This window comes from Numida meleagris, chromosome 1 (assembly GCF_002078875.1).
Source record: "Numida meleagris isolate 19003 breed g44 Domestic line chromosome 1, NumMel1.0, whole genome shotgun sequence".
Taxonomy (NCBI): Eukaryota; Metazoa; Chordata; class Aves; order Galliformes; family Numididae; genus Numida; species Numida meleagris.
In genome coordinates this window covers 78,186,325-78,210,503 of record NC_034409.1, presented here as the reverse complement: position 1 = coordinate 78,210,503, position 24,179 = coordinate 78,186,325, and the positions used below count along the sequence as shown (strand labels likewise).

At 45.5% G+C, this 24,179-nt stretch overlaps 1 long non-coding RNA gene across 28 annotated transcripts in view; it reads right to left on the bottom strand.

Annotated features, from left to right (window-relative positions):
- Positions 1–21,563, bottom strand: part of LOC110399273 — a 48,024-nt gene extending 26,461 nt beyond the window's left edge. For 4 of the 28 annotated variants that reach the window (XR_002439064.1, XR_002439072.1, XR_002439071.1 and 1 more), the window contains exons 1-6: positions 20,616–21,561; positions 11,735–11,804; positions 10,905–11,105; positions 10,386–10,553; positions 8,780–9,008; positions 7,228–7,276 (exon numbers count right to left, since the gene is read on the bottom strand). This is a non-coding gene — a long non-coding RNA (uncharacterized LOC110399273). The other 24 variants (XR_002439063.1, XR_002439066.1, XR_002439078.1 and 21 more) reach the window with 20 other exon arrangements.

The window sequence follows — 24,179 nt, the reverse complement described above, 5'->3', positions numbered from 1 at the left end:
AACAACTTTTGGACCTTTATTTCTCATATTAACAACAACAGAAAAGAAAACCAGGCAGGAAAGAAGCTGTATGTTTACCCTTAACACAATATACATAACAACGGACATCTTTGTATGGAAACTTGTTGAAAAGTAATTAAGCAGACAGCATCATCCTGGTAAACCTGTTGAAGATGCAATGGAGGATGCTTGGTCCAGGAGATGTGACTTAAAAAAATAAAGCACTTTATTTATTTTGGGGATTAGTTATTGACTTTTAATATTAAATAAAAAGTGTGTGTATGCATATATCACAAAAAATACAATATTTTTACATCTTTATAAGACTCTTTTAATAAATTATAAACATATATTTACAGACAGCAGTTAAGATGGCCTAGCTCTAGCAAAAGATCCAGTGAATAATATCTGCATTGCTGTGAGTGCATGGACAAATGAATGCAGCATGGAAAGCAAGCAGGAAAAACTAGAGTTGTGTGCAAGCTTACAGAATCATGACACTGACTTAACTGAGGCAGTCAGCCAGCTTGCATGACTGTATCACCACGGTGGATGTGCAGAAACCCCGCAAGAAAGAGTGGCAGGGAGGACAAGGAGAGGGGCTGCCCTCTCTGTGGAAGAGTGGCTTGAATGTATAGAACTCTGCTCAGGGCCAGCAACAGACTTGTTGACAGCTCGTATCTGGGGATCACAGAACAGGCCAGCAGGGATGATGAGCTGGTTGGAGTCAATAGATGAGCATAAGGAAGTAGGTAAAGGCTTCTCTAAATAGCTCGAGGAAGACTCTGAATAATAGGCAAATATGGAGGAACGTCAGCCTCTTTGACATCTGCTGGAAAGGAAACGCAGCAGGATTCAGGCAATGAAGATGATTTCCTGGCAGCGCTGGGGACTTCACCCAGGCTGGACTAGCAAAAGCTGGTGTTGCACTGCTGTGCCTGCTGCTCACCAACAGGGAAGAGCGGGATGAGGATGAGGTCATGGCTGTGGTGATCAAGAAGAGAGGAGTTTCAGATCCTTAGGAGAGCGAGGAAGGCAAGCACCACAGTATCTGCCCTATGCTTTGTTAGAGCAAATTTCAGCTTTTTGAGGCAGCTGAGCCTCCCATCAAGTACTGAAAGGCCACAATGAGGTCTCCCTGGAGCCTTCTCTTCCCCAAACTAAACAAGCCCAGTTCCCTCAACCTTTCTTCATAGGAGAGGTGCTCCAGCCCTCTGATCACCTTGATGGCCTTCCTCTGAACTCGTTCCAAGAGCTCTGCGTCTTTCTTGTGCTGGGGGCCCCAGGCCTGGCCGCAGTACTCCAGATGGGGCCTTACAAGAGCCGAGTAGAGGGGGACAATCACCTGCCTCTCCCTGCTGGCCACTCCTCTTTTAATGCAGCCCAGAACATAGTTCGCCTTCCAGGCTGCCAGTGCACACTGCTGGCTCGTGTCCAGCTTCTCGTCCACCAGGAACCCTAAGTCCCTCTCCGCAGGGCTGCTATCAAGGAGTTCTTTCCCCAGTTTTTATAAATACCTGGGACTGCCCTGGCCCAAGCGCAGCACCTTGCATTTGGTCTTGTTTAAGCTCATTAGGTTCACATGGGCCCACTTCTCCAGCCTGTCCAGGTCCCTCTGGATGGCTTCCCTTCCTTCCAGTGTATGGACTGCACCGCTCAGCTTGGTGTCATCTGCAAACTTGCCGAGGGTGCACTCGATTCCATCATCTATGTCATTGATAAAGATGTTGAAGAGCACCAGTCCCAAGACTGAGCCCTGGGGGACACCTCTCGTGACCGGCCTCCACCCCGACATAGAACCATTAATCACAACCCTTTGGCTGCAACCAGCTAACCACTTCTTAATCCATTGAACAGTCCATCATTCAAATCCATACCTCTCCAATTTGGAGAGAAGGATGCGGTGAGGGACCATGTCAAAGGCTTTGGAGAAGTCCAGGTAGATGACATCTGTTGCCCTTCTCCTATCCACCGATGCTGTCACTCCATCATATAAGGCCACCAGATTGGTCAGGCAGGATCTGCCCTTGGTGAAGCCATGTTGGCCGTCTCAGATCACCTCTTCGTCATGTATGTGCCTTGACATGTCTTCTAGGAGGATCTGCTCCATGATCTTCCCAGGCACAGAGGTGAGGCTCACCGACCTGTAGTTCCCCAGGTCATCCTTTCTCCCTTTCTTAAAAATGGGAGTAATGTTTCCCTTTCTCCAGTCACTGGGGACTTCACTGGACAGCCATGATTTTTCAAATATGATGGAGAGCGGCTCGGCAACCACATCAGCCGTCTCTCTCAGAACCCTGGGACGGATATCATCTGGCCCCATGGACTTCCATACATTCAGTTTCATGAGGAGGTCTCGGACTTGTTCTACTGTTACAGTGGGACAGAATCCGCTCCTCTCACCCACACCTTGAGGTTCAGGGTCCTGGCAGACATGGGGAGTCTGACCACCAGTGAAGACTGAGGCAAAGCACTTACTGAGCACCTCAGCTTTTTCCATGTCTGAAGAAGCCAATTCTCCATCCTCATTTATCAGAGGAGGAACACTCTCCTTGATCTGTCTCTTCCTGCCTATGTACCTGTAGAACCCCTTCTTGTTATTTTTCACATCCCTAGCCAATTTCAGGATCAGGAAAGCCAAGGCACAGATAGAGCTATCTCTACACATGTGGACAACAGCCCTATATTCCTCCCAGGCTACACAACCCTGCTTCCACTTCACATACATTTCTCTCTTTTCCCTCAGTTTAAGCTGCAGGTTCTTGCTCAGCCATGCTGGTTGCCTGCCTCCTCTGCTCGATTTCTTTTGCTGGGGGATGGAGAGCCCTTGTGCTCCCAGGAGGGTGTCCTTAAAGTGCTGCCAGTTTTGTTCTGTTCCTATGCCCTTAAGGACAGTTTCCCAGGAGATCTCACCCAGCAGTTCCTTGAGCACCTGGAATTTCGCTCTCCTGAAGTTCAGAATCCTGACTCTATCTTTGCCAGGCCTGCATTCTTCCAGATCACAAACTCCACCAGGGCATGATCACTACAGCCCAGGCTGCCTCCAATCTTAACCCCTCTAATGCTGTCCTCCACATTGGTGAGCACCAGGTCCAGCAAGGCTTCACCTTGGGCCGGTCCATCTAATACCTTGCCCAGGAAGTTATCCTCAGCAGACTCCAGGAATCTCCTGGATTGTCTGCCGCCTGCCGTGCCGCTATCCCAGCAGATATCCTGGTGGTTGAAATCCCCCATCAGGACAAGAGCTTGCGAATGCGACACTTCCTGCAGCTGGAGCAAGAAGGCCTCATCAACAGGCTCCCCCTGATCAGGTGGCCTGTAACAGACCCCAACCACTACATCTCCTTTACTGGACCGATCTGTGATTTTAACCCATAAGCTCTCAACCTGGTCATGGCTGTTAACTCAGACACAGCTCTTGGCAATCTATCCACTTCCTAATGTAGAGGGCAACTACCCCTCCCTTCCCGCCCTGTCTATCCCTTCTGAAGAGGCCACAGCCTTCAATCAGAATGTTCCAATCGTGGAATTCATCCAATCATGTTTCTGTGATAGCAGCCAGATCGTAATTTTCCAAACACATCACGGTTTCCAATTCCTCCTGCTTATTTCCCATGCTGTGTGCATTAGTGTAAAGGCACTTCAGCTGGGCTTTCTGGCACTCTACCTTTCTAGAGGGACCCTCCCTCAAACTTCCAGAAGAAATCTGAAGTTTTCCCACACTGCTTCCTAGAGGGACACGAGAAGGTTTCAGACAGGGTGTCAGCAACATTAACTCCTCTGAGGAGTTCCCAGCAGATCCTACAGGACAGGTCAGAGGCTTTTCCCCTCCATCTCCTACGACAACAACATCCCCAAGCCCTTCTCTGTTCCACTGACCACTATCCTCTTCCCCCATCAAATCTAGTTGAAGTTTCTGAACTACTCGTTCCACCCTAGCAAGTGTCATTTTTATCTCCATCCCCCTTCATACCTAGTTTAAAGCTCTATCAACAAGCCCTGCCAGCTTCTGGGCTAGGATCTGCTTTCCCCTTGGAGACAGGTGAGGCCCATCCACAGCCATCAGGCCAGGCAGCGAGTAAACTGCCCATGATCAAAGAACCCAAAGTTCCTGTGGCGGCACCAGCCTTTCAGCCACTTATTCAAAGCTTGCATTTTCCTAGATTGCTCCATATCCCTCACTGCCTCAGAAGGGAGAGAGGAAAATATCACTTGTGCTCCCACTCCCTCAACCACTCGCCCTAAACCCCCGAAATCTCTTTTGATAGCTCACAGGCTTCCCAGAGCGATTTCATCACTGCCTGCCTGGACTATCAATAACGGGTAGTAATCAGAGGAGCGAACCAGACCTGGGAGTTTTTTGGTGATGTCCCTGACGCAGGCCCCAGTGAGGCAGCACACCTCCCTATGGGTTGGGTCAGGTCTGCATTATGGGGCCCTCCGTTCACCTGAGAAGGGAATTGCCCACCACAATGACCCTTCTGTCTTTCTTGGCAGAGGCAGTCTCAAGGCATGGGGATGACTGCCTCGCCCTAGCCTCCTTCCTAGCAGGTCCTCCCTCACCTCCCCACTCACTTCCCCTTCAATTTCCAGTGCCCCAAACCTACTACTTAGGGGAACCTGGGAGAATGGGGGAGGCAGGCAGGGAGTGCGCCTGTGACGCCGAGCAGGAACTCTCTTCCAACCCTCCTCACCTGTCAGGTCTGTCCAACTGTGACAGGGCAGGGGGTCCACCACTTTTCTGGGGGTATCTCCCTGGCACCCTTCCCTGCAGCACACCAGCAAGTCACTCCACCAGTCAGTCTCCCATTCACACTCCCTGATGGTCCTTAGTCTCTCCACTTCCTCCTTGAGCTCCAGCACCAGGCTGAGCAGATCATTCACCTGCTCACACAGGTGGAACTCTTGCCACCCTCCCCTGGCAACAGCAGGCTCAGGCACTCCCCATAGCCAGAGACCTGGACAGCCACATTTCTGGGCAGGCCCTCCGTCTGGGTCACCACAGTCTTCCTGGGGGAAGTCCACTGCCTGGTGGAGACCATGTTTGAATCTGAGGTCACAGTGACTGTGGATAAGAGAGCTGGTCTCCTGAGCAAAGAGACCCACCTCCCACACACACAGTACCCTATGGGCAGCGTGGGCTGTGCTCATAGACCAATTACCCCTCCCTGTTCTCAGTGGTCAGCAAACCTCTTTGCTAACTATGTGTGCTCTGTGGGCGGAAGCTAGCTTCTGCCCTCCCTGAGGCCGTTAATAGCCTGACAGCCAGGGATCAAGGTCAAGGGTGGGAAACAAATGTGCCAGCTCCACCCCTGCTTGCTCAGCAGCTCGCCCACAAGCTGCCAGCCCCCCCCCCCGCCACAAGCACAGCACTGATGCTGGCTTCAAAAAAAGCCTTAAAGAGCTTTTTTGTCAGCCTTTTTCACTCCAGATCCCTTGCCCAGTGCAGTCTTACCTGCCCTGAAGCTGGTCTCCACAGCAAACATACCTGGTTTCTCAAAGGCCTGCCCAAGATCAAAATACCCAAAGCCTCGATCAAGATGTTGCCAGGAAAGCCAGAGTTTAACTTCCTTTTGAAGTCTCAACAGCAATAAGAGTAGCATCTGCTGCTACGTTAACTGTAAACAAATAAATGATGAAAATATCTGCCCTTTCCTGAATTAGGTGAGTGATTTAGGGATATTTGACAGAGAAGACTTGGTTAATACCTTTCTTGCCTCAATCTTCATTAACAGCCTCATAGGCTCTGTGCTTAGTCAAATGGTTCAAGAGAAACTACCAGCAGTCAGAGATTGCTTAAGATCTTGATCCATACCAATTCAAGGGGCTTTGATCAGATGTTTTCAAGGGTGCTGTGAGAGTTATCCCTGAAAACTATAAAAAAAAGGAAAGTGTTGCATCAATCTTCAAAAAGTATCAAAAGGTCAATGTGGGAATTTACAGGCTGATCAGTCTCACTTTCAGCAATCATTTAGCTGGTTTTCATGGAACAAGCTTTTGGGCTTGTGGAGAAAAATGGGCTGGGAACAGTCAGTTTATATTTGCTATGGGTAAATCATGCCTAAACTACCTTCGATGATGATGAAATAACCAGATTTATGGATGAGAAGGTAGCAATAGATTTCTTCTATACCTTGTCTTTAGCAAGGCTTTTGACACAATCTCCATTGATATTTTTATATCCAAGTTAGGACGTTATGTTCTGGATGGGTGAACAACTAGATATGTAAAGAACTGATGGATGATTGGGTTCAGATGTCAGTGGCTAACGTATCATACTGCATCCAGATGGTTGAAACAAACAGAGTTCTAAAATGGTCAATGCTGGGACTGGTCTCATTTAACATTTCCATCTACAGCATGGAGGGTGAGATGAAGTGAACTCTTGTCAAATTTGCAGATTATACTAAATTTTAGAGAATTTGTCAGCACATTAAATGTCTGGGGCTGGGGTCTGGGTGGCAGGGGAGCAGCTCTGCTGAAAAAAAAGCAAGGGTGTCTTAGTAAACATCAAGCTGAACCTGAGCCAGCAGTGTTCCCTGGCTGCAAAGACTAACAACATCCTGGGCTGTCTCAACAGGAATTTAGCCAGTATATTCAGGTTAGTGACTTATGAGGAGCAAATGAGGATACTTGATTTGTTCAGCTTAAAGAAGAAGAGACTGAGGGGTGACCTCATAGCTGTCTACAACATCCTCAAGAAGGGGAGCAGAGAGGAAGTGCCAGTCTCTCTGGTGTCTGGTGATAAGATGTGAGGGAATGGCTTCAAGTTGCATCAGGGGAACTTCAGATTAGATATTACGAAAAACTTCTTCACTGAGAGGCTGGTTGAGCACCGGAACAAGGTTCCCAAGAAAGGGGTCACAGCCCCAAGTCTGTCAATATTCAAGAAACATTTGGACAATGTGCTTAGATACATGGTTTGACTCTTAAGTTGCCCCGTGTGGAGGCAGGAGTTGGACTCAATGATTTGGTCCCCTCCAACTCAGGATGTTCTATGATTCCATGAATATCCTACTCAGAATTAAATTAGGCTGCATTTAGAAAATCACTTCTGGTTTTGTACCTCTTCAACAAGACAGACATCAGTCAACTAGAGCAATTTCAGCAAAGAAGCACAAAGATGGTTAGAGCAATTACATTGTAAGGAAACACTCTGGGCACTGTGTTTGTTTGCATCTGGAGAACAGTCTTTGGGGGTGGTAACTAACAGCACCCTTCTCTTACCTACAAGGTGATTGTCAAGAAGATGGAGACATGTTCTTTATAGTGGTACCTGGTGGGAAGATGAGAGATAACAGACAAAGTTGAAACAGCAGAGATTCAGACTGGAAAGATTTTTAACATTAAAGCAGTCAGACAACGAAAGAGGTTGCCAGAGGGCTGTCCAGTCTCTATCTTTGAAGATTTCCAAAACCAAAGTAGGTAAAGCTGAATCTCATTTCAGTATGGACCCTGGTTTAAGTACGAGTTTTGAATACCTATCTTCCCCATGTTCCATCTAACCTCAGATTTTCCTATCATTTCTAATAGTGCTACAGGTTCCTCTCTGTTACCAGCCTTTTCAACCACCTTATTCGTAAACATGTGGCCTTAATATTGTACCACTCAGAACAGATTCATTAAAATAACCACAGGTACCAAAAGCAGACTTTACTTGCATGGGGAAGGTTCAGATGTTTGAATAACCAACTACTTGGCTTAAATATTTCATAAAGCCAAGGTAGTATAACAAGAATTGGCAATATGCCAGAATCCCTTCCATTCCTACCCAATTTCAGTTCGAAGTCTGAGTAATACGGGCACGGACATTCCTACACTATTACACAGAGGAGAATTTGAACCCTGCCTTGCAAGTAAGGATCAGTCCAATATGGAAGACAAAGGAAAATCTTCTGAACTCTTATTATCACTATCAAACCTTTATGAATCTTCTCACAAATTTCAAAACCAACTGAAATGGCATTCTAGCTTCCATAAACAAACAGCATGCAGAATTCACACTCCACAGCTTGATGTTTTGAAAACATTAATGCATGGTATTCTCTTCTCTTTGATTCTTTTTGAGCTTCAATGTATTTATGAGCTCATTTTTCACATTTTCTCTCCAGTCATGAGCAACCTAAAAACTCTTCTTTAGAAATGGGTAGGCTGACATTCTCTCAGCATAACGTGAAACAGTAGCTAAGACATAAAATAATCCCTCCCCACAAAAAAAATAGAAGTGCAAAAAATATCAGAAGTTCAAGGAAAACAAAACAGTCCTAACAGCAGCAGCTCTGTTCTAAACTAAGAACAAACCAAATCACAGCTCTATCTTAAAGTCAACCACCAGCAGGAGATGATCACAGTTTGCCAGTCTTCTACTGACTCCAGTAGATAGCAATTTTTGAGAATACTTGTCTGGAGCATCGAGTTCCTGTTGGAGATCCAAAAATAGCAAATTCAAACTTCCATCTATTTGAAACTGCTGAAGGACGAATCATCTCTCTCCTGACTGTACGTGTATTGATCCAAAAGTTACACAGAAAGCTGATCAGATTTTGTTTATCCACATTTATGAATATGACTTTGTTTATGTCTGAAAGGCTGTTAGTCTCTAAAGGTTGTTCCCGAGGATCTTCTGAGATCCCTTCCAGCCTGGGCCATTCTGAGATTCTACCTATCAGTTATTAAAAAAATCTTGGCTCTTAAAACTTTTGTTAGTAGAATGCTGTTCATTAAAAACTGATACAAAAGAAGACAAAAGAGATTTTTGTTCACGATTCAACCTATTTACCTTCATGCAGCAACATTCACAAAAGAGGCTATCCATTCTGAGGATGGAAAAATAGACACTGGAAACAGCTCGACTAGTCTTCAAAGCATCACTTCATGGACAACTTCAGTGTTTCTGGAAAGATTCCAAGAGAACAGATAGCAGCTCTTCCGCTGTTGAATTCTCTTCCACTGGCTCAAACTGTTGTTTGGTTCACAAGGCAATTTTTTTTTTTTTATGATCTAAGATTCTGGAGCAAAATAAAAAAGGTAAGCTATTATGTCTCCTAGAAACTGTACTAGTTATACAAGAATACTGCAGGCTTTAAACACTAATACCGTGTGAAGGTGAATTAAGATACTGTCACATCAACGTAAACAAACCACTTCCAAGCACCCATTAGACCCACAGCATCTGATAGGCACTAGAAAATTACCACAGTAATCTCTTTAAAGTGATACATGTTGCATTGAACTGGAGCAGAATAAGAACATTTACCAGGTACTGCCAGTCATTTGCTAAGTACTCAGTAACCTGCAAGCTGTTCCAACTCCATGACTTTGGATCAGATAGCTATACCCTTATGACAGCACTTTTAAGCAAAGATTCAGGTTTGTAGTTTTTACACCAGATATGCACCACACATGCAAGTGATGCTGCTGCTTTCCTTTCCACACAGTAATAGCAGGTGCTTTTAGGTTTGGTTTTTTTGTTTTTTTTTTTTTTTTTTGAGGACTAAACAGAGTTCTTATTTAACAAGCAAGGAAATTGAAGACAAGGGAAAGTTACAGCACACGACGTTAAAAATATAGCAAGTTCAAGATTATATTTGTAATCTAATTCCTTTTTAACTTCTATTTTTGTGCATGTTTTATAATGCACCTACTTTATTAGCAAAGAAGTACATTTATACAATTTATAAATAATGCATTCACTGCTGACCAATGTCTCATCTCCACAGCACTAGCACAGTGCTTACCCAAGTCCTTCCTGATCACATTTAACCTGTTATTACAGCAGAATAATTTTTTTTTTTTCCTGTTGGATCAGCTTCCTGCTACACGGTTCACAGAGGGGTGTGGTGAACATCAGAGCATGCACAAGAAGTAAGACCTTCACTTCTAGTGGCAGTAAATTGCCAGACTGGCTCAAGCTATCCTGTGATTCGTATGCACTTAGAACAATTTTCACCCATCAACATCAAAGACAAAGCTCTGTAGAATCAGAGCATGCCTGGGCTATAGTAAATCACAGTGAGCCTCTCAAACCCAGGAAGGTAATTGCCCTCATTGAATGGATTCAAAGTTCAGAAACTGTCCTTAGTATCATCTCACCTGGTGTACACTTCACAGACAGACTAACAATTAGGAAGTTTTATTACATATTTACTCACAGGTGAAATCCACGATTATTGCAGCCAGCTGATTACAATTCTACAAGCAGCCACTCCATTTGCTACGTTGGGAAATAATTCCTACCTCCCCTACCTGGCCGCCACAAAGACTAACACTTTGAGATACAGCACTGCACTACAGCTTTAACTGTTCTGCCTGGAACCCATTTCACAGTTAGTCACTTCAGAGTTTTCCACAGATAAGGGCTAAACAGGATGTTCTGTGATACTAACAGGTGGAAGACGCACTAAGAGTGTAGCAGTTGCTCTTGATGAATGATGTTCTCTTGTCCTTTGCCAGGCACTGCCATGCTAGTAAGGTTTATCATTATAAACGAAAGGTCAACGATCCCAGAGGCAAATCTGTGAGAGGCAGTATTTCTTGGGAATCACAGTGTGAAACTGCATAGTAACAAGAGTGAAATCAGTTAGTTTTCTACAGGCTTTCTCTACTAGAGAAAAATTCTACAGAAACAGTATGCTGGTCTAGACAGATGAAAGACTGTAAGGCCTTGCCTGTACACTTCATTAACGCATAGCTTTATATACTTCTGCTCTCAGCTCTGAGGCAGGAGTAATGTGAGTTTTTATATTCTCCATGTTCTTGTACTCCAGGAAACATACACGTAACCTTACACAGATGGTCTGCACATCTACCACCAAAAACAGATCGAGAGGGCAAAACTGCTTTGGAGATGTGTAAATAGAGGCCTGTTATGTCCCCACCATAAATACAGCATACAGAACTGATACCTGAGTAAAGGACTTCATTAGTTCAGGAAGTATGGCATAACTGTTAAGAAACATTGCATCAGCGTGACCTGGAATTTCACTAACAAGATGAAGCGCTGATCAACTATTCTGCCATACACGGAATAACCAGTTTTCTCACTTTATCTGTAGATCCTCAGGCTCACTAGCCCATTTACTTGGAAGGGCTTTCCCACAGCATCCCTGTAGGTTGAAAGACAAGTTCAAACCACAAGAAAAACCATGAGTTAAGTACACTTGGCATTCTTTGTGAAAAAGAAAAGGCACCTGCATACCTAGGCAATAAGGAGCCATCAATGTTACGCAATATCTCTCTATCTTGATACAATGTTCAGAGGTGATCACCATTTAAAAGGCAGAACAGCAGTTCTGTCTACTGATACAGACATATCACCACTACAACCATTACCACTTGTTAAGGCATGACACAGAAGTATTAGCATGAGAAAGAGCCGTGTTATTAATGAATGCTAACGAATGCTAGCAAATCACAGTTTTAGAGTTTCCATGAGAGACGGGTCAATCTGCTAAGCACTTCCAGCACAAACATCTGATTTCATAGCAAACATCACACCTGCATCACACCAATAACAGCCCCAACCTACTACCCACTGCCCATGGGGCACATCACAGAACGCCCTTCCCCCTCCCTCCACACCAGGCCCCACAGTGTCCTCGAGCTTGTTTCCAGATCCCACAGAGGCCAAGCACAGAGGGCACTCAGAGCCAACGGCACCACCCATAGCTGCACATTAACAAGATTTAGGCAAAAGCCAAGCAGACAAACACCACTCCACTATGCAGGCACTTACCTCCTTCATTTTTCAACACCATCATCTGTGCACTTGGCCACAAAGCTGCTGTTCTCGTTTTGAGCAGTGTCTAAAGAGAGAGCAGAAGACAGCTACAGTTACCAAGCCCACAGCACCTCCTCATCTTCCAAGTGCAGGCCATCCTGTAAGAGTGAGGTCACAGCTACAGCTTACCACATTGCCAACATCAGCAGCTAACACTTTTCCCTGCAAACTAACCCACTGCAGAACACTCACCTCCCACACTTTCCTTATGGTCTGCTTCACAAAATGAATTTTGCTCTAGCCATTGACCATGCTGGTGGCACTCTGCTCAACTTGCTCACACTTACCAGCATTTTTCCAGCCCTAGGGGATGGCATATATCATCTACCAAGCACCAAGTAATGGAAAACAATCACTTCCTTTAACCTACTGGCTCAAGTTCACCTCCAAACAGCCTAGGATGTTATTAGCCTTCTTTGCTGCCAGGGAGCAGTATAGATTCATGTTTTAGCGTACTGTTGATAAAAACGGGTACCTTTTAGCAGAGCTACTCTCTTGCCAGGCACTCCTCAGCCTACACCACTGCAGGGTCTTAGTTCACTCATCCCAGCACAGGACGCCTTGCTGCCCCTGCAGAACTTCATGAGGTTCACTCTGGACAATTCCTCCAGCTCTTTCTGAACACCAATCCTACCTTTATACAGACCAACTGCACTCTGTATCTTGCAGTCTTTTATAAACTCAGTTACACTGTTTTCTACTTTGTCCAAGACAATGAATAAATATTGCAAAGTGCAGGCTCCAGAACAGACTTCTGCAGTAATCCACTTACCATTGACATCCATAGGAGAAAACAAACAAAACTTTAGCTGCTAACTGCAGGCTTGACATTCTAACACATTTTCTACCCATATATACAGACATTTATTCAGACTAGGACATCCCAACTTCAGTCTCCAACAGTGCTGTGGGAGACTGCATAAAAATCCTTGCTCAAATCAAGGTATATATCACTCACTGCACTCCTCTTGTTCATAGACCTGTTTGTTTCAGCCAAAAAAAGGTTTGTCAGCAGTTTGCTTAGCTAAGCTGATCTTATTTGCCTGTTTTCCTGACCATCAGGATGGCCTCTGCTCATCATCTCACTATGACTGTACCTGCAGTCACCAACAACTGTTAAAAATGAGCAACATTGCACCTGACCTATATACACATATATATGCATAAGGCACCATCTCCAAATACCTCCAGGCTTACACAGTCTCCCAAGACAAGTGGAGCTGCATTCTTATATATCTTCTTCAGTGCAGCTGAGAGTGCTGTTCTGTTGATCCCTGCTTCCTCCTTGTGCATTTGGTGGGGTGCATTTGCAAGGACAATGCTCATGAGGAGCATTAGAGCTCACACTACTGTCTATGGTTACACCAACAGCAGCCCTTGCCAGGGAATATGAACAGACATTACAGTGAGACAGTTATGGTAGAACAACAGTGGAAAAGGAAGTCAAACGTTTCTCTCAGGCCAACTTTCTCTTCAACATTTACCACCAGGTACAGGAGCTAGGTACCACCATGACTGCAGATTCATTTGTGCATTCTGTCAATCGAGATCAAGAGCAAATGGGAAAGCAGCCATTTGTTCAGAACCACCAACACCCTAATGCCCTACATTTGACTCTTGGATTCTTGGAGACCAAACACAGATTCACAGCACAATCTCCCCCTGCTACCACCACTGAGAAAGAAGCACTACACAGAAGTTTTTCTGATCCTTCAACTCCAAGAGATCCTGGCCAGTTTGCCCACAGCATCATTAGCACTGGTATCTCCATAGGATAAGTACTTTCTGACTCGCACAGAATGGTTGAGGTTGGAAAGAGCCTCTGAAGGCCACTTAGTCCAACATGTCTGCTCAAGCAGCATCTCCTAGAGAACATTACCCAGGATTGCGTCCATACGGTTTTTGAGTACCTCTATGGAAGGAGACTCCACAGCCTCTCTGGGCAACCTGTGATAGTGTCTCTCATCCTCAAAATAAATCAGTTTTTCCTTATACTCACAGTCAGTCAAAACTTCCAGTTTGTGTCCACCGCCTCTTGTCCTATCACTGGGTACCATTAAGAAGCATCTGGCCCCATCCTCTTGATATCCTCCCTTCAGACATTCATACACATTAATCAGAAACTCCCCGAGCCTTCCATGATGACCTGTCAGCATGCCTTTCAGGCCCCTGTCATCATTCCATTCTTTGTCTTCAAAGAGAGAAGAGCTGCAGTCCTCACAAGCACAGTCCATTGATCCTTCCCCACACTAGCATATGTAACTGGTCTGTGCAGCCCAGAGTGCAGCAGCACACCTACTCTTCTGCAGTTGCTAAGCACTGCCATGCTACCAGCAGAAACCTCATTTATATTTGCTTTGTACATCTATAGCTTTGCCCAGCGTTTACCATCTGGGCAACAGTGACTGTATGCTACCTAGGTGCTGCTCTACACAGAGGTGAACACGCTTGTTGGTGATCCCACTTAAATGCTAAAAACTTCAAAAGTACTTTATTTTGTTCCTCCAGTGTCTGCCCAGACAACATTTACCTACAGAGCTGATTCTTTTGTCTGAAAAATACATTCCCCTCTTTTCTTCCAAAAGACAAGCATAAACTAAACTTCCTTCTCCTATATTCATATGTACATACGTGGAAATAGTTATACAAGTGATAAAGTGATACAGACAATGAAAGAAAGGTTCAGCCCAGTCCTGCGTTGCACCATACCATGGCCATCACCTAAACAACTCATGTTTCTCCAAATGAGGAATGTTATTCTACACCCATTCTTCCTGCGTCAGTTGTAATAACCAGCAAAACCCAAGGGACTGCTAGTTTCCTTCTCCTCGTTGTCATCATGAGTGATATTTCCCTTTACCAGGTAAGGGAGGACCTCTTACTTCTCCAAACAAGGCCCTTATTATCAGCTATTCATGGAAAACAGTGGAATGTTGGTGTGCGAATAATCACTGTAACAGACTGGGAAAAAAAATGTGCTTTCTACTGACTTGAATGAAAACATTCATATTTCATATCCTCCTGGAGGAAAAGGAATTTCTAGAAAAAAAGTACAGATGAAATTTACACTGGCTGTATAATAAAACAGAACTGGGGCTTTGTTAGCTTCCTAATAAATATATTCAAAATCCTAGAATATAAATGAAGTGGAGGATACAAGATCAGCACTGGTGCCTCTCTAAGAAGCCTGCTAGATCTCCCAGACTGGCATTCTGCAAGCACCCTATCTCTAGATTGGTGTTCTGAGGCTCAGGTTTATTTTTCAACAATACGCCCAAGCTTTGAAACCAAAGCATTTCACCACTTAAGGTCTGCTTGAGGATTTCCTTCTAGTAGAAAGTGAAGATCCCATGATGACATATTAAAGAAATATCCTTGTATTCTATTGCATGCAAATAAGAGGTAACACTAGATAAAAGGGTAACTTGCTTATTTACTATGAAAGAGGATCCTTCATATATAACTCGTTTTCCTTTCTGAAGATGGTGATTTGCATACAGCTTCATTCTCATTATATCAAGAGGGAAGCTGAAGTCCACAGAAGGCATTTGCTCAGTTTTGTTTAACAGACACAAGGATCCAGGTAGTTTCAACTCCTCATCTAGTGATTCATCCACCAACATTTACTGTTCCTAAGGCAACAAGTCTGTCTAAGCCAACAGTGGAATGGAAATCTCTTGACCGAGAACACATTAATATGTCTTAGACTGTGAAAGGTCATATGCAAAATTAATTCTCCCCCATATTTCCGCAGCTGCAGGCAAACAGAAATCCTTTTAAGAAATGTGTGCGGGGGTAGCACAACAGTTTGCAAAATATGCAACTCTACCTTAAAGTGACCGCTTCATTGCTTATATAATATATAGCATATTCTCCAGATGACTTATATGTTAAGTCAGTTTAGTGAAAGCTTTACAATTCATTTCAGCTTCCCACCAGCACTGACTTAAGTTCCTAAACCACAGTTTGCATTACATACCTGCTTATAGCTTTACAAAATCTTTCTGAAGAGCGTTACAATAAAGTGACAGAGCTGCACAGATTTGCCATAAGAAGCCAGAGACAGCTGAGAAGAGAATCCACATCTCCTTTCTTTATTCCTACACGTGTCACACGAATGCTGTGATTTTCTCTTTGCAGACCTTAAAGAATCTCTAATTGAAACGTGTGTCATCCCAAACTACATCTAAGTGCAGTAGCAAAAGAAGGAGGGACTTTTTGTTTATATATAAAATCTTTTATCTTCTCCTAACCCATCAGTAGTTTGTGAACCTCAGAGACCTCTGAACCATTGGTTAGCAACACAGCTCTAACAAACATACAAAAATATCAAAAGAAAAATTAAATTCTTTATTCTGGATTCTGCTAAAAAGCTCTTTATATTTTGACCTGCCCAACGGAAAAACAAACAAGTAACAAAAAATGCCCCAAAGCCCTGTTTTGAAGGATCTGTCTCCCTACCTGTGTCATCTTTTCCAGGCCCATCACCATAGATGGCATGATTTTCAGCCACCAAAACTGTGAAAACATTTATTTAAGAAATGAAAAATACAGAAGATTTCTTCAAAGGTAACACAGTCATTTACAACACAAAAAGCATCCTGCTCCAGTCTTGTGTTCATCCCAGTACCTCATGTAAGAAACCAGACTGAGTATTCTACATACAAGCACTGTTAACTCAACTCCAGAACACTCTAGGAGAGCACAGAACTCCTATCCGATGGCGGGTACTTTGGCCATTCCCCACTGAAACAGTGGGGTAAGTGACCTCCACGGCAAAGGATTTGTCTTAGTCTTCCCCAGAACTCTCCAATCTGCTTGGTTGCTTAGGGGGCTGATGATCTAGTATGGTCCGTAAGAACAGACAATGGCACTCCCACATGTCTTAAAGCTGGAAGACATTAGCTTCATTCGCTCTTGGGAAAGAGAAATGGACTGATGGAAAAAAAAGAAACGCAGGATTAGAATGGACAGCAGAAGCATAAGTAATGAGCTAGACAAGAATGCAGACAACCCTGAGAAACTGTACTTCCTGCAAAAGGGCATCACGTAAAGAAATCACTGGTGGGCAGCAAACTGGTAGCTAATGGAAAGAAGTGAGAAATTCCTCTACTCTGTGTCACCTTCCCTCACCTTGATTGTTATGCGAAGACTTAAAATTGAATAAAAGTGAATCAAAAGATGCTGATAATTGATTTTTTTCTAAAACAACTGGCAGGGGTTAGAGAAAGGACAAAATTGCAACAGCCCACAAGAGGTAAGCATGTAGTAATGTCTATCATAGAATCACAGAATCGCTTGAGTTGGAAGGGACCCTTAAAGGTCATCTACTCCAACTCCTCTGCAATGAACAGGGACATCTACAGCTAGGGCAGGCTGCTCACAGCCCCATCCAGCCTGACCTTCAGTGTCTCCAGGAATGGGACATCCACCACCTCTCTGGACAACCTGTTCCAGTGCCTCAGCACCATTATAACAAAAAAAAAAGCTTCTTCCTTATATCCAACCTAAATCTTCCCTCTTTTAGTGTGAAACAATTTCCCTGCATCCTATCACCACAGACCCAGTGAAAGAGCCTACCCTTCTTTCTTATAGCCTGCCTTTAGATACTGAAAGGCCGCTCTCAGGTCACCTCGGAGCCTTCTCTTCTCCAGGCTGAACAGCCCCAGCTCTCTCAGCCTGTCCTCATAGGAGAGGTGTTCCATCTCTTGGATCATTTTTGTGGCCCTCCTCTGGATGCAGTCCAACAGGCCCACATCTCTCCTGTACTGAGTATTCCCTATCTGGACACAGTACTCCAGGTGAGGCCTCACCAGCACAGAGCAGAGGGGCACGATCACCTCCCTTGCCATACTGGCCATGCTTCTTTTTATGCAGCCGAAGGTATGGCTGGCTGGCTTTGTTTTTTGGGTGCTTTCTTTTTTTTTTGTAACTTTCCAATGACCCCTTTTTTTCAGGCTCTCTTTTTTTTTTTCCCCTCCCACTGTGAATTCTCCCAGTAGTTACATTCCTTCTGAATCATGAGATCTGCAGTTGCAGAGGACCCAGGCCTAGATGCTCAGCACAGAAAGGCAGATATTCACACACTGCTCTCTACCTCCCCAACAGGCCACAGACATGATCCTGTTCCCAAACTCCAGTAAGAAAGCTCTCGGACACTGGGTATAAAAGCAAAGGCAAGAGCTACATCCAGACAAGAAGGAGCTGAGACAGTAAGCTGCGGCAACCTCCCCGGCTGTTGCTGAGGCAAATAAGATTTGCATAGGAGTGACTGCAAATCTGGCGTGTGAGACAGGAAACCGAGTATTCCACTTGCTTATTGTGTCAAGTTCATGGGAACGTGCACTGCTGCCCTTGAACAACACAAGGCTGCCTGCAGCCCACACACCAATGTTTTAACTATGTGTAAGCAGCAACAAACCTCTGTCATTCTCTTTGCATCACTTGTATCATCCTATTGAAGAGAGAAGAGACCAACCCCCAACCACATTACAATCTCTCTGGCAGCTGTAGAGAGCAATAAAGCCTTCTCCGTGCCACTTCTCTTCCAGTCTGAACAATCCCAGTTCCCTTCTCCCTGCCCCACTTACTAAATTGTTTTCATATCAACCCATATGTTTTCCTTGTTCTTGCCCTTCTGATTCTCTCCCTCCTACCACTGAGAGGGAGGGAGCGTGGGGACTTCACAACTTTCAGATCCCCACCCATCTCTGGCAACCCATCTGAAGTCCTATGTTTGAATGAAGGACAGAATCTGATCCAAAATTTTGCAGCTCAGGTCTGTTTCTTCATGGATCTGAAATGGAAGCTCTGAGCCAAGTACTGTCAATTACTGACTGTAAAGATGAAACAAATTTTCTTAACCCTAAAAAGTTTGTTTTCCTTTGATACCAAAGAAACTCTGAGGAGATGCATCTAAATAAAACTTCTAACAAGAAGAATCCACTGGGCTACATTTCCAACTTGGAGAGGACATTCCTCTCTGTGAAGGTACATACGGGGACTCATTTTTGTCAAGTGAAGATGGGTGTTTTCTTCACTTGGGTGTTTTCTTTTTGCCAAAGCATTACTTTAGCTTATTTCTACGTAAGTCTATTCACTCCATACTAAATGAACAAATCAATAAGAAAATCTCCATCTCTAGCAAGTTCCCCTCTTCGCATGTACCCCAGGATGAGAGTACATGCAGACTGTCAGCACAGTGTTACCAGCATTATAGGCAGCCTGTCATCCTTAAGTAGTGTGGTACAGTGGTCACCACCTGCACTCACACCCCTCACAGACTTGGTAATGCTGCACTCCAGTATAGCAAGGGGAAATCCTGATATAATGGCTTAGACACACACAAGCATTACTAGCTAAATAATGCAGATGCAGCTATGCTCTGGCAGCTTCCACATGTCGAAGCTCCCCATGGGAGAATGGAGAAGCAAGTCCTCAGGATGGATTATGCTCTGTGATCCTCTCTCACTTCCTTTTCCAGATGCCAGAGATTGGTGCACAGGAGCAGTATTTTAAACCCATGCACTGGAGAGGGAGGGTGGGAAGTTTGGGATTCAGGAGGTGAGGGCAGATAGAGGAAGAAGGGCTGCAAACATAGTTTGCAAGACTAGAAACAAGCCAAGGTGCTACTGATGTACTGAGTACACTTGGGCAGAGGAAGAACTTCACTGTGAGGGTAACAGAGCACTGGACAGGCTGCCCAAAGAGGCTGAGGAGTCTCCTTCTCTGGAGATATTCAAGACCCAACTGGATGCTCTCCTGCACAACCTGCTGTAGGGAACCTGCTTTAGCAGGGGGTTGGACTTGATGATCTCCAGAGGTCCCTTCCAACCCCTATGATTCTGTGAAACCAGTATGACTTCTGAAGTATTGATTTTCTTATATGGGTATGACAAGTTATTTTACCTTGACAAAATCCACATGCAGCAGTAGAAACATTTACACACAGACCACAACACAAATAATAGCAGTAATGTAAGCATACAGACAAACAGAGGGTGTGAAATCTCACTTATGTGATTTAGTCCACACCTGCAGAGAGTTGTTGTTTGTACTCCTGATCACCCATCCTAATCAGCATATACATAATTACAGAGAGGCAAGAGAAACAGCTATCATTTTGCCCCCTCCCTCCCCCCCAAAAGACACGGAAAGGAAAAATGACATTGGCAGCCACCATTATCCTCTCTACTTGCCTAATTATGATCTTCTCTTCTCCCTGTGAAATACACATTGTTTGGAAGTTAGACTCTCATTTGGTGAATAAGCCCACAGCACAGGGACCCAGCTGCCCAGAACAGCTGTGCCAAGACAACCTGGTTTCTGCAGAACTCCAAAGCACCTTCACAAAGAATACAAAATTACAAGAGGATACTCCATCAGTCATATGTTACGGACACTCGTTTAGAATTTTATCTGTGAAATTGCTGAAGATCAGATGAATAAGTCGGGAAATAGCGCTACGGCTCACACCCTGCAACACAGCCTCCTGCAGGCACACAGCATCCTCATCGCCCTTCTGCACACCAAGTCCCACGCTTTCTGAAGGTCCCAGCTGCAGAAGCGTCATGCAAAGGTCACTAAACCAAACAAGCTGACAGCTCCTACGCACTCCACACCCGCAGGCCTTCCCTGTAACCCCTCTGTTCACACAGGCGCTGGGGCGACCCCAGAGACCCCAACCACTCCGACTCGTTCACCCTGCCATGACAGCCGCAGGTGGTGCGGAGGAGAAGAGCTCGTCCAGCCCCGCTATGAAGAAGAGCAAACACCCCCACCCGGAGCACGTCGCCCCTCAGCCCCGAGCAGCGCCCGCACCCCGCCCCACACTCACAGCCGCGGGGGGAGCGGGGCTGCCCGCGGGGTCCTGGGCTCTGCCCGCCGCCTCACCCATGAAGGAGCCGACCAGCACGCGCAGCCCCGACAACACAGGCTGCATCACGGTTGCTCGCCCCAGCGAGGCCGAAAGAAACCGAGAGCTGCGGCCGCTGCACCCGGCACTTTTTGACTCTCGGCGGCGGCTGGTGCGGCAGCGGGAGGGGCGGGCCTGCTGAGCTCCGAGCAGTTCGGTGTGTGGGGGCGTTCCCGCCTGTCCCGTGCGAGAGCTATGGGCTGCGCCTTGCCGCCTCAGCGCCGAGCCGGGCGGCCAGCTGGGTCAGCCTTCTGCCCGAGCCATCGGAAAGCAGGCAGTGAAACAGAAACCGGCTTTCAGTTCTAGGGCTTTCCTTCAAAGCCAGCTGCTCAAAAGCCCGTTCACAAAGCGAAAATCAGCGCGTGCCCTGTCGTTGATTGACTGGCCTCCAATATTACAGCGTGGTTTTGAGGAAGAAAGAGAAAATAACTGCAACAGTTAGACCATCAAGCATGAAAAAGTTGTTGCACAGCAGCAGCCATGCTATGAGCTGCTGTTGGGGCTGGGATGTCAGTCTCCTGCTGGTACCATGTTCGTGCTCATGCTGAGGGAAGGCCACGTCCACCTGCACCTCTGGCAGCCTCGAGGCACACTCAGCCTCCCGGGATTTCCTCTCCATCCAGGAACTGCTGCAAGCTCCCTTACCTCATCGCTGCAGCTGTAGCGTGGGCTACAGTGACACTGCATGGTGCCCTGAGCAATGCTGTCTTGGTTTTTATAAAATAGGAGTAACGCTATAGCTAGGTTGTACCCACACGCCTACCTGCATGGCATAGAACTGGCCCCACATGGTGTCAGACCTATCATAGAATCACAGAATGATTTGGGTTGGAAGGGACCTCAAAGCCCATCCAGTGGGCAGGGCTCCCACCCACCTGGTCAGGCTGCCCAGGGCCCCATCCAACCTGGCCTTGAATGTCTCCAGGGATGGGGCACCAACAGCTCTCTGGGCAGCCTGTGCCAGTGCCTCACCACCCTCTGAGTAAAGAATTTCCTCCTAACATCTAACCTAGATCTCCCTTCTTTCAGTTTAACGCCATTCGCTCTTGTTCTATCAATCCCAGCAGTTCCTTTTGCTTAGTGACAGGAGCTCATAACTCAGACTTCTGTCCTTCAGTCCTTGCTCTTCTTCTCAAGCCCACTAGCAGCTCCCTGCACTGCAAAGGCTCGAAGTCACAGCGTGTACTCCAGAAATGTTTTATCTTCCTGCAGTACACTGGTTCACCAGGCAGCTCCCTGCAGCTGACTAGCCCTCTTGACAGGTAAAATGTCCTTCCAAAAGCCAGAGGCTTTGGATGAAACTGTTCGGAAGGGTGCTGTCTCCTACCTTGCCCACTATAGCCATCCTGGGGTTATGTGATCTTCTGGGATCACAGAGAAATCTGAAGCAGGGTCTGGAGCACCTCTTTTTTGAAGAAGGGCTGAGGGAACTGGGCTTGTTTAGCTTGGAGAAGGCTCTGGGGAAACCTCACTGTGGCCTTCCTGTATTTGAGGGGAGCTTATAAACAAGAGGGAAAACGACTTTTTACATGGTCTGATAGTGATAGGACAAGGGGAATGGTTTTTTAACTAAAAGAGGGTTAATTTAGGTTAGACATTAGGAAGAAATTATTTACTCAGAGGGTGGTGAGGCACTGGCACAGGCTGCCCAGAGAGCTGTGGATGCCCTGTCTCTGGAGGCATTCAAGGCCAGGTTGGATGGGATCCTGGGCAGCCTGATCTGGTGGGTGGACACCCTGCCCGTGGTGAGGGGGATTGTGACTGGAAGGGCTTTAAGGTTCTTTCCAACTCTTGCCATTCTGTGATTCAGAACAGAATACTTTCACTTATTTTAGGATTGAAGGAACCTCAGAAGGTCACCCACATACACTGAAAGTAGGGCTTGACTTCTTCCTACTGGAACTGCTCTTCTTTGTGGAAAGCAATTAGAGCTTCATGGAACAGAGAAAAGAAAAGGGAAACTTGAGCCCAGTGGCTGGGACCCTCACCTTGGCTCCTCTGTTTTGAGAGACTGTAGGGATAGGTGGCAGTGTATCTTCTTGTCCATGCTGCTGTAGCAATGCTAGGTAGAAGGTCTCTTATGTGTTCGCTGAAGACTCAAGTGAAAGAACGTTTTCCCTTCTTTTCTCAGAATCCAATCTGAGTCACCCATGCTTTCCCCTCTCACTTGCCAAGCCAGTCTTTAACGTTTTCTTCCTGCTATCCCATAGCCAGGACACTCTCTGAAAATCAGGGATTTGAATCACTTCTTGCTGAGCTGGGAACTGAACCCCATTCCTTGGTTTCTCCTCAGAGCAGTAAGCAGGTGCTACCTACACCTGAAGCTGCGCTTTCTGCTCAAGGGGCAAAGGACAGCAAAGGAGCTGTGATGCCAAGAATTCCAACAGTGGGGTGGATCGCCCCTTAATGCACCATGAGCAGAGCTGTGCAAAAATTTCATGCCTTCCTTCGAATGCAGAGAAGAAAAGGAGTGGACTTAGTCATTGCTTGCTGTTACGACAACCTATTTTCCCCAAGGTCACGCACTGCTACTCAGGCTGCACTGTTTCCATTGCTACTTAATTGCTCTCAAACCGAAGTGAGTTTTCCTGCAGTCAGATTTCCTCCTGACATCTGGGCACGACAAAATGCTGACATGTTGCTGCCAGCTGTTGCTTTGTGAGTGAGGTGGTGACATTTTCCACTTTTGGTATTTGCTGGCACAATTTTCAGATTCTCAATAAAAAGAATTTGTGGATAAAATCACGTTTGTTTGTTGACTGACTTAAGTGAATCACACTGAGCTTCAATTTGGCATGGGCTGAAAGTTTTTACAACGGTGTAGAAGCCCCCACTGTTATTATAGTCACTCCCTGTGGGGAGTGATATAATGGTGCCAACAGTACCTTTCTGAACTGTAGTTACTGTAATTAAGTTCACAAATAAAAAAAAAAAAAGAAAAACCTTTACACTAAAATAGTTTTACTGATGAAACATTTTAAGCACAGAGCAACAAGGTGGTTTTCTGTGTTTGCATGAGGGACCACTGCAGTATGCTGATGTAAAAATTTCCTAGAATTGCTAAATGCTGAGATTACAGGGGAAAAATGTGCTAAGGCAATAGAATCCTCAATATGATGAAGATTTATTTTTTTCAAATGTATTTTTCATTGCATGATAGGGTGTTTAACAAATCTTTCACATAGTGGTGCAAAAAGCCGTATCAGATCTGCACACCTCGGCTGCGAGGCTTGCTTTACTCTAAGGCTGTAAAACCAGTGCCTGCTTTATAGTACATGGCACTTCAAAATTGATGCGGCGCTTGGCAAAAAGTTACAGCTGCACCCTGCCACAAAGAGTAGAACTTATCACACTGATTGTAAGTAAAAAAAATAGAGAAATAAAACCGATTGCTGATTTTCTTTAAGCGCTCAGTTTTGGTTCCCCTCTAAGAAATTTGTCACTTTCACAATTACGCTTTTGCTATGGAGGCTTGCATGGAAATGG